General features: G+C 42.2%; 1 protein-coding gene across 5 annotated transcripts in view; it reads right to left on the bottom strand.

Annotated features, from left to right (window-relative positions):
- The window catches only part of LOC111072430 (diacylglycerol kinase eta), a 40,747-nt gene that overhangs the window by 22,214 nt on the left and 5,518 nt on the right, over positions 1–13,015 (bottom strand). The window lies entirely within an intron of this gene.

Here is a 13,015-nt window from a genome sequence, read left to right as displayed (position 1 = left end):
TGTAACCTACTTTGAGAGCCTGTGAGCAATTTGTCAGGGGGCTCAGAAAGAGACGGCAGCGACGGCGGAACAACTGCTGTGACCTGATTCAGGACCACAGATGGCGGAACATATGAGCTGCTCCTGTACCTCCACCGACAACCGACGGGCTGACAATAATTGTGATTAATAGCAAAGGGGCGGCATCAGCGAATATCTTTTTGGAGGCCATTCCGATTCGATTCGGTAAGTGGCGTTATTGTGGCTCGAATTCAGGCATTAATGACAGTCACACACGTTAAGTATACGCCACGAAAAACACATTGTCACAATGTAATGCTGATGAATATATACACGGAAAAAAATGAGAGAAAGAGCAGCAGAGAAGAGGAGAATGGGATGCCTTTTTTATTTGAATTTATTGGCTTATCCTCTGGCGGACCGCAGATATGCTTTTCATCCATTTGCATTCGCATTCTAGTGGTGTATGTACAAGGACCATTGTAGTACATTCAACTTTTGGCTCTTCAGTTTCAGCATGAAATTCTGCATAAATAACACTTAAGTAGTGCCATGCCAGGCAGCATCAAGAAAAAGAAGATATTGAAGCTTTCATTTGAGTGGCTCATGTGTTTTTCGATTGTTTTTTTCGGCTCTTGAAATGCAATAAAATGCTCGGATGCTTCCATTATGATATTCCTAAAAAGGTTTACACTTTATTCTGCTTTTATAAAGAGCTTAAAACTGTTTGCCACATAACAAAAATGAGAGAAAATTTTTTATTAAATGTCAGCGCATAAAATGCAGATAAATACTCGTACTACAAGTATCTGATGCGAACAAACAAACACAAACCAAGAAACGTGAAAGGGATTCTTTTTGTTTGCAAAAAAGAAGCAAATTAATTTGCTAATTGATTTCAGGGGGTCGATTTTTCATACATATATATACATATTTGGCATTCACATATTTTCCATATAACATTTTCCCACACGCACACACTGAAGGCTGTGCCGTGATTTATGCAACATAATTTATGAGTTTCATTTTTATGTTTTACGAAAAAAAAAAAATCACAGTATAAATGAGAGTGAAGATGGAATGGGGAAAGTACAGCATTTTTCCTGTGCTTCTGGGCTTGGTTTTTGGTCCTGATTCTGGTTCTGACGACGAAAAACCCACATGACCTCGTTTCGGGCTTGATAAAATTATATTTCCCTTAACAGACACACACATACAAATACACACGTCAGAGAGAGAAAAAGAGACCCAGGGACTGGATGCTTGATAAAAACCAAAAATGTTTCCGGCCAAGATCCGTCGGCCCGACAACGAGCCAACTTTTTTTTTCTTTCTTTTCCTGTGTGTCCAGTGCGGGTCTTCCTGGCAGTATACTGCCTATATGAGTCTTATCCACATGGGCAGTCAGTCCACTAGCTTTTCATGCATTATCCGCATGGACCATATCCTTAGCCTTCCTCTACGGCTTATCCTCTTTGATAAACTTTTCTCTACGTATGTGCTGGACCGCTCTATGCTTTATCGTCCTGGCCAGTCTGCAGTTTTTTTCATTCTAATAATTGTGCATTAATTTGTCCAAAAAAAAAAAATTCATGGTAGAGTCTTTTTTGTGCCTTGCTGACTCTGCCAACGAGTCTGCACATTATAAATTAAACATTTACGTTGACTGTTTTTTCCCTGCCACTTCCACTTAATATAAAACATGCATAGTTTGCAGACAGTAAAAATTATATGCTGCTCTGTGTACTCAAATAAATTATTCGCAGGACAAGTAGAAAAGTTTTAGCAAGGACCGTTCACGAGGTCCTCCAACTTTTTGACAGCATGCGAAATAATAGTAAATGATGCTTCGGGGGGGTCCCTGCTTTCCCGACTAAAAACGGATGAACTTTTCTGGGTTCTATGTTGGGAACTTTTTCAATAAACGATAGTGTTTTGCAAGCCAATAAATGGTCAACCTTAGCTGACATTAAAGCATAAAACACTTAAAACCAGACGATATGTTCATAAACGAGGTTCTAAAACGAGAGGCAGGGCGGTAAACAAAATTATACTCGAAATCGAAATCAGCAAGAAAAGGAGCATGAAACCGAAGGTACAGATACACTGAGAGAAAAATCTGAGAAATCTTTAAACATTTCTTGAGACTGAGCAATAAATCGGTGAATTTATTTTCCACAATCTTCACTCAAAATTCGACCATCTTAAATCAATTTGAAATTATTTCTAATGGAAATCTTTATTACTGTGCATTCATTTTAGTCTTTGGATTATTTTTCTTCCTTGCAGTGTAATGGCTGTAAATCCTACCAACGAGCACGCATCTCCTTAATGCCGTTGAAAGATTTATATTTTGAGCGTAAATCCTGGCATAAATGTTGATGCCACGTAACCAGAGCAGAGTGTGCCGCACATCAATTTGGGAATCACGCGCTACCCCAGAGCGACTGCCAACACCTTTCTAGGTCCGTCGGTCCATTCCTCCCACAGCCATTTACCATTTTACAGAGGTCCAGCTTGTAGTTGGGGCAGGATCAGCGAGGTGTTAATGATAACTTGCCACATTTTCTGAATGTATTTTGGCAGGAACTTTTTGTGGTGAGTGTGTTGCACAACTTTGGCCAAGCTTGGTTAATGTTTTATTTTAATTTGGTGCCTGTTTTTAGTTTGAAAATGCTTTAAATTAAAATCTTTGCTGCATGTTGCATGGTAAACCAGTTTTTCAATATCCCTCGCAGCGCACCTAAAATGACTTTATTTTTAGTTATTTTTAGGGTGTTTAGCAAAAGTTGCTAACCACAAAAAGCAGCAAAAGTTGGACCACCAAAATGTGGTTTTCATTAGATTCTGGACATGAATTACTTGCTAAATTCAGTTTGGGGCAGTTTGGGCAACGATCCCCTAATAAATTTAATAAACTGTCGATGAAATTTCAAACGTCAAGAGGCAGGCAGCAGCAGAACAGAAAACTGAACCTTGAGTTCATTGGATGTTGTTGACAGAATTTTGATTGATTTACGAACTCAAAGGCTCAATCAAAAAGTTAGCCAGCGTCGTCGTCGTCATCGCCAGGTCTCGTCTTTCGTTAATACAATTTATAAATCGAATCTAGTCTCACAAGTCGGTTGCACTAAATGGCCGTATAATTGACACATTACCGAATCGAATCGAACTGAAGGCCGAACGCTGGTCTCAAGTGTCACTCACTAAATCATTTATTTCACAGCCTAGTAAGGAGATTTCCTTGGCAACGCTCTGGCCGGAAATTTCAGCTGGCTTTCAGCTCTCTCACGCCCCGTGTCATGCGGCTGTCACGAACCCACAGCCCAATACCCCCCACCTAACAAATGTCACACAAAGGATTCCTCACTCTTCAGAGACCAACCAAAAAAAAAAAGGGAAAAGTCGCCTTCGCCCTTGTTGTATTCCCATTTCTTTCATTACCTTTTCGGTGGCTGAATGCTGCGAACTTTTCTTCTGTGGTGGAGAGAGGCTGGTGGAAATTGTCTTTGGCTAAAAAGTTTTTTGTGCCTAAGCATTTTGTTGCCGCACGAGTGCCCGATGAGGGTACCCAAGCCAAATGATGGGTAAGAAAGTTGTTTCAACCTTTCCATCTTGTTGGGTATTTCGGTTTTTCGGCCAAAGTAAATGTATGCCGTTTTGCATTATTTAAAATTTCGGTTTTTCTGTGTTCATTCAAATGGATGGAGGGGGGAAAGCTTATTCTTTTTTATGGAATATTTCAAAGAAAGTTTTTGGGCCAAGCGAAAAGTGCACAAATAATTATGATACATTAATTTAACGAAAAGAAATACTTAAAATAAGAAGACGAACCCTTTTAAAGTAATATCCCTTTACGGATGAGCTATTAGCCCTGCCGCCTGAGGCTGTACCAGTTTTCCTTTCTCTCATTGAATTGAATTGTCTGGGAATGTTTTTTGGGCTGTAGAAATTATTTAAGAACAATCACAGCACCTTTTCCACCCGGAGGCTTTGCTCTGGCCATCAATTAAATATTCATGCGCCCGACTTAACCCTTTTTGGTTTCCAAATGAATCAAATATGGAATGGTTTGCTCACAACAAAAGATTCGCCTGGCCGTAATTGCTTTCCATTTACGTAGATGCTTATCCGCTGCGGGCTCTGGTTGGGCTGCCTGACTGCCTGGCTGCCTGGGATTTGGTGGACAGCGAATTAATGCGCTACAATAAATTTAAGACCCGCACAAAAGACAATGACCTCGGATTGGAGCCGCGTGACCAGCACCAGAACGACACCGATGATTGAGCTGCCACCTCCTGGCTGTGGCTCTGGGGGCTCTGTGCTCTCTCTCCTCGCTGGCCATTAATCAAGGTGAAATGTCAATTTGGTCGAACATAACTCAAAATGGCGATTGGTAATGGGAATGTCGGGAATGGGAGTCGCTTTCTCCGACGGAAATGTTAATAGAACAGCTCTGACTTTGCCCCCAAGCAACCTTGAAAGTTACGTGGTGCCACGGCGCCGGAAGTCTCGCATTTCAGAAAGTGCATTCGGTGGGGCTGCGGCTTTTGCGGTGGCTGCGAGAGCGTTTCCATTTCCGTTTCGGGCCACCAGGTAGATGGCTCTCTTACATTTCCTCCCCACCCTTTTTGCTTTTGGCGAGCGCATGGCTTGAAGTCCTCGCTGGTCCGTTGCTGCTCGTGGTTTGGAGTCTGCTATTGGCCTTTGCCGCGGCGTCTCCAGTTGGCCTTTGGGCTTCTAATTGCAGTGACTGATGCGCTGGATACCTGAGTGGAACAAATGAATTTCTCGCTAGTTGGCAGGCAACTAATGAGTGCATGGGTTGTGGTATGACCGCAGTTGGTTTCAATCTATTTTGTGGCATCGCTGATATTGCATAAGTTTTTCCTCAACAGTTTTCCCCGAGCACTTTTTCCCCGCACACATGCATAGAGTGTTGGCAACACTTCAACATCAACGTCACGGTGTCTCTGTGGGTTGTGGTTCTAGCCACGTTTTGTACTACATTTAGTACGCTTGTTAGCTTAATGCACCCTTGAGGCCCGAGGCATCCACTTCCGCCTCCTTCGTGAGTGGGGAAACAGCCCCCATAGACTCCCCATCGCTGGCGTTGTCGTTCTTCTGGCATATTTTGCGGTGTTTCCCCGTCGTATGCATTTCATTTAAATAAATTTATATACTGCGGAGGCAGCTGCTGGCTGGAGACGCTGCCAAGCTCGAAGATTTTCCACTAACGTGTTGTATAAAATTTATGAAATTTAAGTGGGGAGAGAGATTCGTCGCTGATTCCCTGTCGTAAATTTGCATATGAAACGCACACAGTTTTGCAAAGATTATTCACTTAAAGCAATCTATTATAATCGATTGTTAATGCATAAATGAGAGCAAATTTTCAAGTGAAAATTCTATTAGTTTACTCCCAAGAGAAAGCCCAAGAGAAAACTGCCAACTCTCCCTCTCTAGGGGACTGACTGTGTATCCTGTTCCAGGAAATGGCAAAGTTTTCCCAAGTGAGTCTTGCGGGCTGCATACAAACAGGAGATTAGGCGACCTGAGGCATTTAGCGTGAGGCCTCAGACGCAGATGTTGACGACATAAATGACGGCTAAGCCTCCTAAGACATTATGATGGCCAGCAAGGGGAGGCAAAGGAGAAGGAAAAGCGGAGCAAAAGTGGAAGGAGCATGACCAGGGGCCATGGCAATTGACCAGGCTTCAGAATTAATATCGTTTCGTTGACAATATGCGTGTGCGTGTGCTGGCATTGTGCTGGCATTGACGATACAGCGTGTGGTGGTATGCGTAATATTTCAAATGGGGCATTAAATTGCTTTATGTCCATTGTCCCCAATGTCATCCAATATCCTATGTTCGTGTTGTATTTATTTATTTGTTGGCGATCGCATTAATTCGACAAGTTCTGCCACTGACACGTCATACTTGGATTATTCTGCTGATTTGTTTCACTTACGATTGAATTCATTTCGTTCTTTGATTAAAATAATATACTTTACTTAACACAAGACAGAGAAGGTCATGTCAGGGCTGTGGACTGACTGCCACTCATGTGTGGCACTTCCAGCCACTTCCCTTTTGAACTCAGCTGTAAAATCACCCAATACAAATATGAAATTAAGATAAGAACACCAAACACCTTCCATGGCAAATGGCAAGCATCATCATCATCTTTTCGGTGGGGGGAAAGAACCTATTATATCTTGTCACGTAGCACTGAATGACGGAAGAAATATAGAAATAGATGTACTCCCCCCAAGGATTTTATTCCGTTCACGTGCAACAAATGAACAAGTTCATTAAGTGCAGGATGTTTTATGGGGCGGGGTGTTAGAGCAGTGCTAGTGCCACTACGGGTCGATGTTTAAAGTCAATAAAGAGCTCTACGGCGCATATGCAGAATGAGTAGGCCCAGGAGTAGGCATACTAGAGGCTCAGAATGTCTCATACGTGGGTGGATATGAGGGGAGCTCCGCCCATGAGTAGGGATGCCGCCACATTTATGCTGATTAAACTAGCGCCAGCTGCCGTCCCTGGACACTGGAAGGCATCATGCGAGACTGACATCCACGTCAGTTGGATGCCTGATGCAAACAAAGGGAATGGCGCTGCGACTGCTGCTGGTAGGGATCTGGGAATCCCAGCGCCTACATCCTCTTCCATCTGGTTGACACTTTTCATTTGGCTGCAGCCTTTCATGGCAACGCACTGGCAATGCTCTCTTCTTCTCCGAGTGACAGTTGGGAATTGTTGAATGTCATGGTTACACCCGTTCGCATGAGATATTGCTCGTATTAATGCCTGCCTGGCCTTGGATTATGGGCCGGTCCATTGTGTGATATTGTTCAATTAAACAAAAACTGAGACCAGCAGACAGAAGCGAAGGTAAATGTTTATTCAAATTCACTTGAGTGGAATTAATTTGAATTTATTGTCACATTTTGTGCACACACACAATCCCCAAACTGTTTTCAGCTTATGCAGTTTATCAAACTGGCATCACATGTGGCCGCTTTCATTGTTTTTACAACAATTTTGCAGGCCCGACCCACATCAGAATATTGATTTTGGCCTTTCTGCCAAAATAACCGAATCCTAAAAAGTTTCCCCCTTCCCCTGCTTTTGTGTTGTATTTGGCACGTGACTTTGTAGCCTTAGAGGCCATGTGTGACCTCATTTTTGTTTGATTTCGGGTTGTCTCGGGCAGCGAACTCATGTGTCCATAAATTAACCAAAATGGAAAACCTTTTCGAAAAACTAAGCCTGCAAATTATGCACCAGCTATGGCCAGCTGAGAGCGGTCCCTCCCACAGAACATGTGCAAAATAATATGCAAATTGGACAAACGAAAAGTGTGCAATCTCTGGTTTATTTAGTAGAATTTACAGTCCGTTTAGTCTACTGTCTGCAGTTGAGTACTGCCCCAGGCATGTGCAACATTTAATTAATATGTTCAAGGAGAGAAAACATTGCCCATTCGCAATGTCTGCTGCACACTCAGTACTATCTGCGTCAATGATTTCTGCAATGAATTCTCCAATAATAAGCATGCAGATTAATGCAAAATGCTCGAGCAATCTGCAGTTACTTATGTAGGATTCCATGCACCTGACAGCCCTCTAATAAAGACATACACGTGTGCTTTTCGACCTCCATTGCAGGCCATGTATTTGACCTTTGTGGCTAATTTTAGAGCCACACCAAAATGCCGCTGAGGATTGCCAAGGCAATACATTCTATCCACCACTTTTTCAGCTTATGAAAACTTAATCGCCTCTGCTACAGAAAAAAAAAACAGATACCACAATGTAAAAGTGTCAGACTGCTTTTCGCGCCCCCCAATGGTGGCTACTGACGTCATTCGGAAATTCGTACTATTTTTATTGGCTAATGAATGTAGTTTTGCGGAGGAAAGTTCGGAATTAAATTTTTAATTGCCGCTGATTAAAGTGGCTCATGTTACATATTCATTGAATAAATCAATTACAGCCAGAGAATAAATATTATTTTATGATAATTCTTTTGTGGCAATTGAAAATCATTGAATGCATAAAATAAATGTTCAATATATGTTAGGCAATTAAACAATGGTTATTTTATCCTGGAATATTAATTGCAACAGTGATTGCATTTCATGAAATATTATCATGAATAATTCATAAAACTAATGAATTTTTAGGTAATTGTCTAGCACTGAAATAAGTGTAATAAATGTTTTGTGTGAAATACGAATATAATAGATTTGTCTGCATTTATTTTTACACATTACTGTAGTGATTTAATTTACCTAATTATTCTGTGGAAACAAGAGCATATTTATATACACCATTATGATTTTAACATGCAAAATTGCGCCATTGAAGCACAGACCATGAAGTTTGTTGCATTATTTATATGAATGCTCGAAATCGAATTAATTTTTCAAAAGCTTTACGTTACCCATCTCATCCTTTAAGCGCCATTGTTTCAGCACATTTCTCCTGGGGTTGTCGGGTTGTTTCATTTCATTTTTCTCTTCGTGCTCTCAGGGATTACAATAATATCCAAAAATGATTTGGCAAATTTTATTGCTGCTCCACGAGGCTTCCAACAAAAATTAGCAAAAGCCAGAGAGACCCCCAGAGCGTCACATATGCACGCAAGTCCTGTCTGAAAGGGAGAATCTAATCTGCTTCGACAAAACACCTGGCCACAGGACACGAAGGGGACAACGACATGGCAATGTGCTCATTGTCCAACGATTACATTACATGCTTTCAGCAGCAGCAAGAGAAGAGGAGAAGGAGCAGCAAGTCCTTCTTCTCGTACTTGTGGCATGTAAATTTTTCAACACACTGAGCACAATAAACATTTGCACATGGCCGTAGGATAACATCCTCTTCATGGGACTGACATATATGTGTGTGTGTGGTGTGTGTGCATGTGTGTGCCTGGGACACCCTGGGACACGCACATGGCCATGGATGGCATTTCATTCGAGGCACGCAACCATTTTTGCCACAGGCAGCAGCAGCAGCAGCAGCACGAGTACAATATCCTTCAGGTGAGTCCTGTTCAGTCCATTATCGGCCGCAGGGCTTATTCTTGTATCGTTTTCATTGGCATCTCTCCGTTCTGCCTGCCCCCATTTTAATTTGCACATTTTCGTCTCTATCTCGTTGCTATTCTCTTCATAAATATGCGTATAATTATCTTTGTATAAATGTCACTTTGGCTGATTGTTTGGCAGTCTCTTCTTGATGTTCATACACATATGTTTGTCTATATCATATGAGTGTTTGTGTTTGGCTGTATGTCTGTGTGTGGGCAAGTAATTAGACAGAAAGTGCTACTGTTGGAATAACGAGAAGGGGACGACTAGGCAACCGTTTAATGAGAAGTTGTCAGACTCCCACCAGACAGACACAGACACCGATACAAACACTGCTACTGTTACTGCTCTCAGACTCAGACAAGAGGTCACTGCTCTGTTGCTGAATGGATGCGGCTCTCTCTCTCGCATAATGGGATGTTTGTATGTGTCTGACAAGAGTGAATTGTATATGAAACAAATATAATAATAATAAGAGTACGAGTACGAGTATAGGTAAATGTGTTAAGAAATAAGAACTGCTTTCCCTTTTGCTGTTGCTGCTGCTGCACTCGCAGATTCATCAACGCCAAAAGTTTAAATTAATGACGGCAGTCGAATCTCAATCAGACATCCATCAGGACGACTTTCGCAAGAAGCTCAAATAGCGCACATTAATTAAATTAGCCAATTAAAAGTTTTTGGGGCCAGGCTACAAATCTTCGGATTTGGAGCACAGCAAATAAATATGTTTGTTCTAGCATTAATGCCAAAAGCCGGCGGAAACTTTTGGGCTAAAACCCCAAAGCAAATCACTTATGCTTGGGCAAAGCATAGCGATGTTTATTCAAAATGAAATGGGCATAAAAGCTGTACAGAACTTACCCCAAAAAACACACACAGCGACACACAAACCGAATATTGATTTAGCGGTGATTTAGGCTTTTAGTTTATGGTTTTGGCACTGTTGCTTCTTCAGTTTATGGCTTCGTTTCTTCCGGGGAGTTCACATCTTTTAAAACTTGAGAGCTTGAGGCTTGGGCAATGGGCAACCTCAATGCCGTCGCCTCACAGCGAAATAAATAAAAAGGGATATTTTCGTGTTTTGTTTTTTTGTTCACTTAAAACTTAAATTATTCTTTTGTCTATGATGAATATTTGAGTTCTTGATGAATTATTAATTATTTGGCTTGAGTTTGTTTTGTGTGTCTCCTCTTTGGCGGAGGCTGCTGCTGCTGTTGTGGCTGCTGCTGCTTTTGCTGCTGAGATGTGGAACACTGCTTCGTTGAGTTTGAACTGAGCTCAAGTCCTGCCTGGCACGCGCTTTTATTGGCCGCCAGAAGGAAACCCACCACGAAACAGAGGGACAGACTGGGGGGCTGCCGCTGCTGCGTTCCTGGCCGACTGCCTGCCATGCGCCCCGAAAGGATACAAATATTTACAGGTGCCTGTGTGGGGATGGAATGGGTCTGCTTGGGGTCTGGGGGTTAGCTGAAAGGCGGCAAGGGGCACAAAAAGCTTATTTTTAAAAGATGTTTGCGTTTTCACTGAGAGAAAAGTTGTTAGGCAACTTGGACTCTATTTGATATTACAAAGGAAACACAGATTTAGAAAGTTATATAGCCTGGGACAGATGTATACCACTAGGCAAATAGCAAAATGAATACAAGTATCGATGCAGTTTAGTATGGATTTTGATTTATGGTAGAAATTGTAGCACAAATCAACTTAAGAACAAGAAAAAAACGTTATATATGTATACTTGTAAGTTATAAATTATTATTTTATTTTTCAAAACATTTATAATTATTTATTACGCTTGTTCCCTCATCCATAACGTATATATTTGTTTGGTAGAACATTAAGTTTTATGCCTGTAGGTTCATTCTTTTTCTGATAGCCCGACAACCCTGTTTGGAAAAGCTTTTCTCCGCTCTCTCTCTCTGAAGCGAAGCTTTCACGTTTCAAAACAAACCACCCACACAGCATCCTCATACTCTCGCTGGGTTAGCGCGCACATGGCCGGATGCCGAGTTCTACAACTTTACAACTGTGGTGAATTTCCCCCCACCCATTCCCCGCTAATACCAGGTCGCGTGCGAGTGGGCTGACAGAAGAAGAAAATACCGAAAGAACCTTCGGCAGCGGCTTAAGCCAAAACAAGGAGAGAAAAGTGGAAGTAGAGACAGAAAGAGAGATAGAGAGAGGGATAAACATAGAAGAAGACTACGATGAAAACAATGCAAACAAAAATTTGCGCTTTTACGAGCAAAGCAACCATCATCAACATGAGCATCAACATCCATTCCCAGCATCCATTCCAGCATCCATCCCCAGCTCCTACCCTTAAATTACCGGTCGTCATTCTTTCCTTTTTAGCGGGCAGGCAGGTCTTATCCTTTCTTTTGCCTCAACTTAGAACAGAACCCAAAGTTGGTCCTCGGCCTTTGGCTGGTTTTCTCACGCCTTGCGTATTTGTCTGGCACGCGTACTCGCAGTTTTCCCGCAGAATTTTCTTTTTCTTTTTATTAGAGTTTACTATGGCGGGAGCAACAGCAACAGCACAGCAGCAGCCGTAGGCAACAAATTGCCAGCCGTTTAAGCCACTTGGGCGCAACATGGCGTATGCGTAATTATAATTGAAATTTCGTGCCTACAGTTAATGAGTTCTCTGCTTGGCATAGTCCTTGGACGTAAATGTCTAAACGGTGATATTAACCTTTTAATAAGGAGCCACCTTAAGGTCTATTTATCGAGCATCAAACGGAATTTTTAATCAAAATAACTGACGCTGGTTCCTTGGTGGTTTCTTGGGTCGTTCCATGGGGGGAATGTCGCAGCCATTATCATGGCAACAATGTAGTCTTTTGCGCCCACCTCTGCGGTTGTATCAAACGATCTGTGGGGGAGCAGCAGCAGCAGCATCAGCACTTATTTCTCTCCTGTTGCATAATGGAAATGCGTCAGCGAAGTCGAAGCAGCAGCAACAGCAACAGCAACATGCATTTTACCACCCCCTGCACTCCGCTCAACCTCTACACCGCTTAAGATTGTATAAATATAAAAGCCATACATGACGTATACGCAACATTTGTATGGGGACGCCTCTCCATAACCAAGCCGCTGAAATGCTCAAGTGCTTCCCCGTTTGTTTTTCGAAAGTTTACAAAATAATTGCATTTGCAAGAGTTTTGTATATATGCGGGTTGCATGTTCTGATGATGAACCATTGACGTCAGTCTTGGGGTTTCGCCTCTTGACTGTGGGATTGGTTAACGAAGGATTGAAAGCTTTGCGGCTTTATTTGGGTTGAGTTTAATCCGCTTAAGAAGTCCTGTTGTCTGCCTGCAAAATGAAAGTTATACAAACCTCGACTTTAACTTGAACCTTGACCATAAATTATTGATTTGTCTGGTCAATTAGTCTCGTTAATATGATTAATGATGGCTGATGGGGTTGGAGCACGAGCATGCCAGACCCACAATTGAATCAATTTGACATTGAAACAAGAGCCGAGCAGAGCTGCCTTGAGCGAGCCGCTGCTGGAATCTCCCCCTCGATTTATTGAGTCACTAAAAGCAAAAGCCATTGCAATCAGCCCCATAACCTTTAGGCAACCCGAAAGTGAAGCCAGCCACCACTCTATCTCTCCCTCTTTGATTCTATTAGAGGATGGATGGCATTGTATGCGGGGGCTATATTTTAAAAGCTTTCATTATGACTGCCATAGAGAGAAAGAGAGAGGGTAGTAGTGCACGCAGTAAACCAATTTCGGTGTCTGCCTTACCTGTCTTCAGTCTTCTGTCCCTGACTCGTTCTACCTGTCCCTGTCCCTTCCACTTCCTCATACCCTTGCTACCGTGCTACACTGCTTTCTCGTTCTCTCCCTATCTATGCCACACTGAACCTTTCATTGTTTTGCTTTCAA

Source organism: Drosophila obscura, unplaced genomic scaffold (assembly GCF_018151105.1).
Source record: "Drosophila obscura isolate BZ-5 IFL unplaced genomic scaffold, ASM1815110v1 contig_4, whole genome shotgun sequence".
Classification (NCBI taxonomy): domain Eukaryota; kingdom Metazoa; phylum Arthropoda; class Insecta; order Diptera; family Drosophilidae; genus Drosophila; species Drosophila obscura.
The sequence above is the reverse complement of the archived record's forward strand: the minus strand, read 5'-3'. Positions and strand labels throughout refer to the sequence as shown.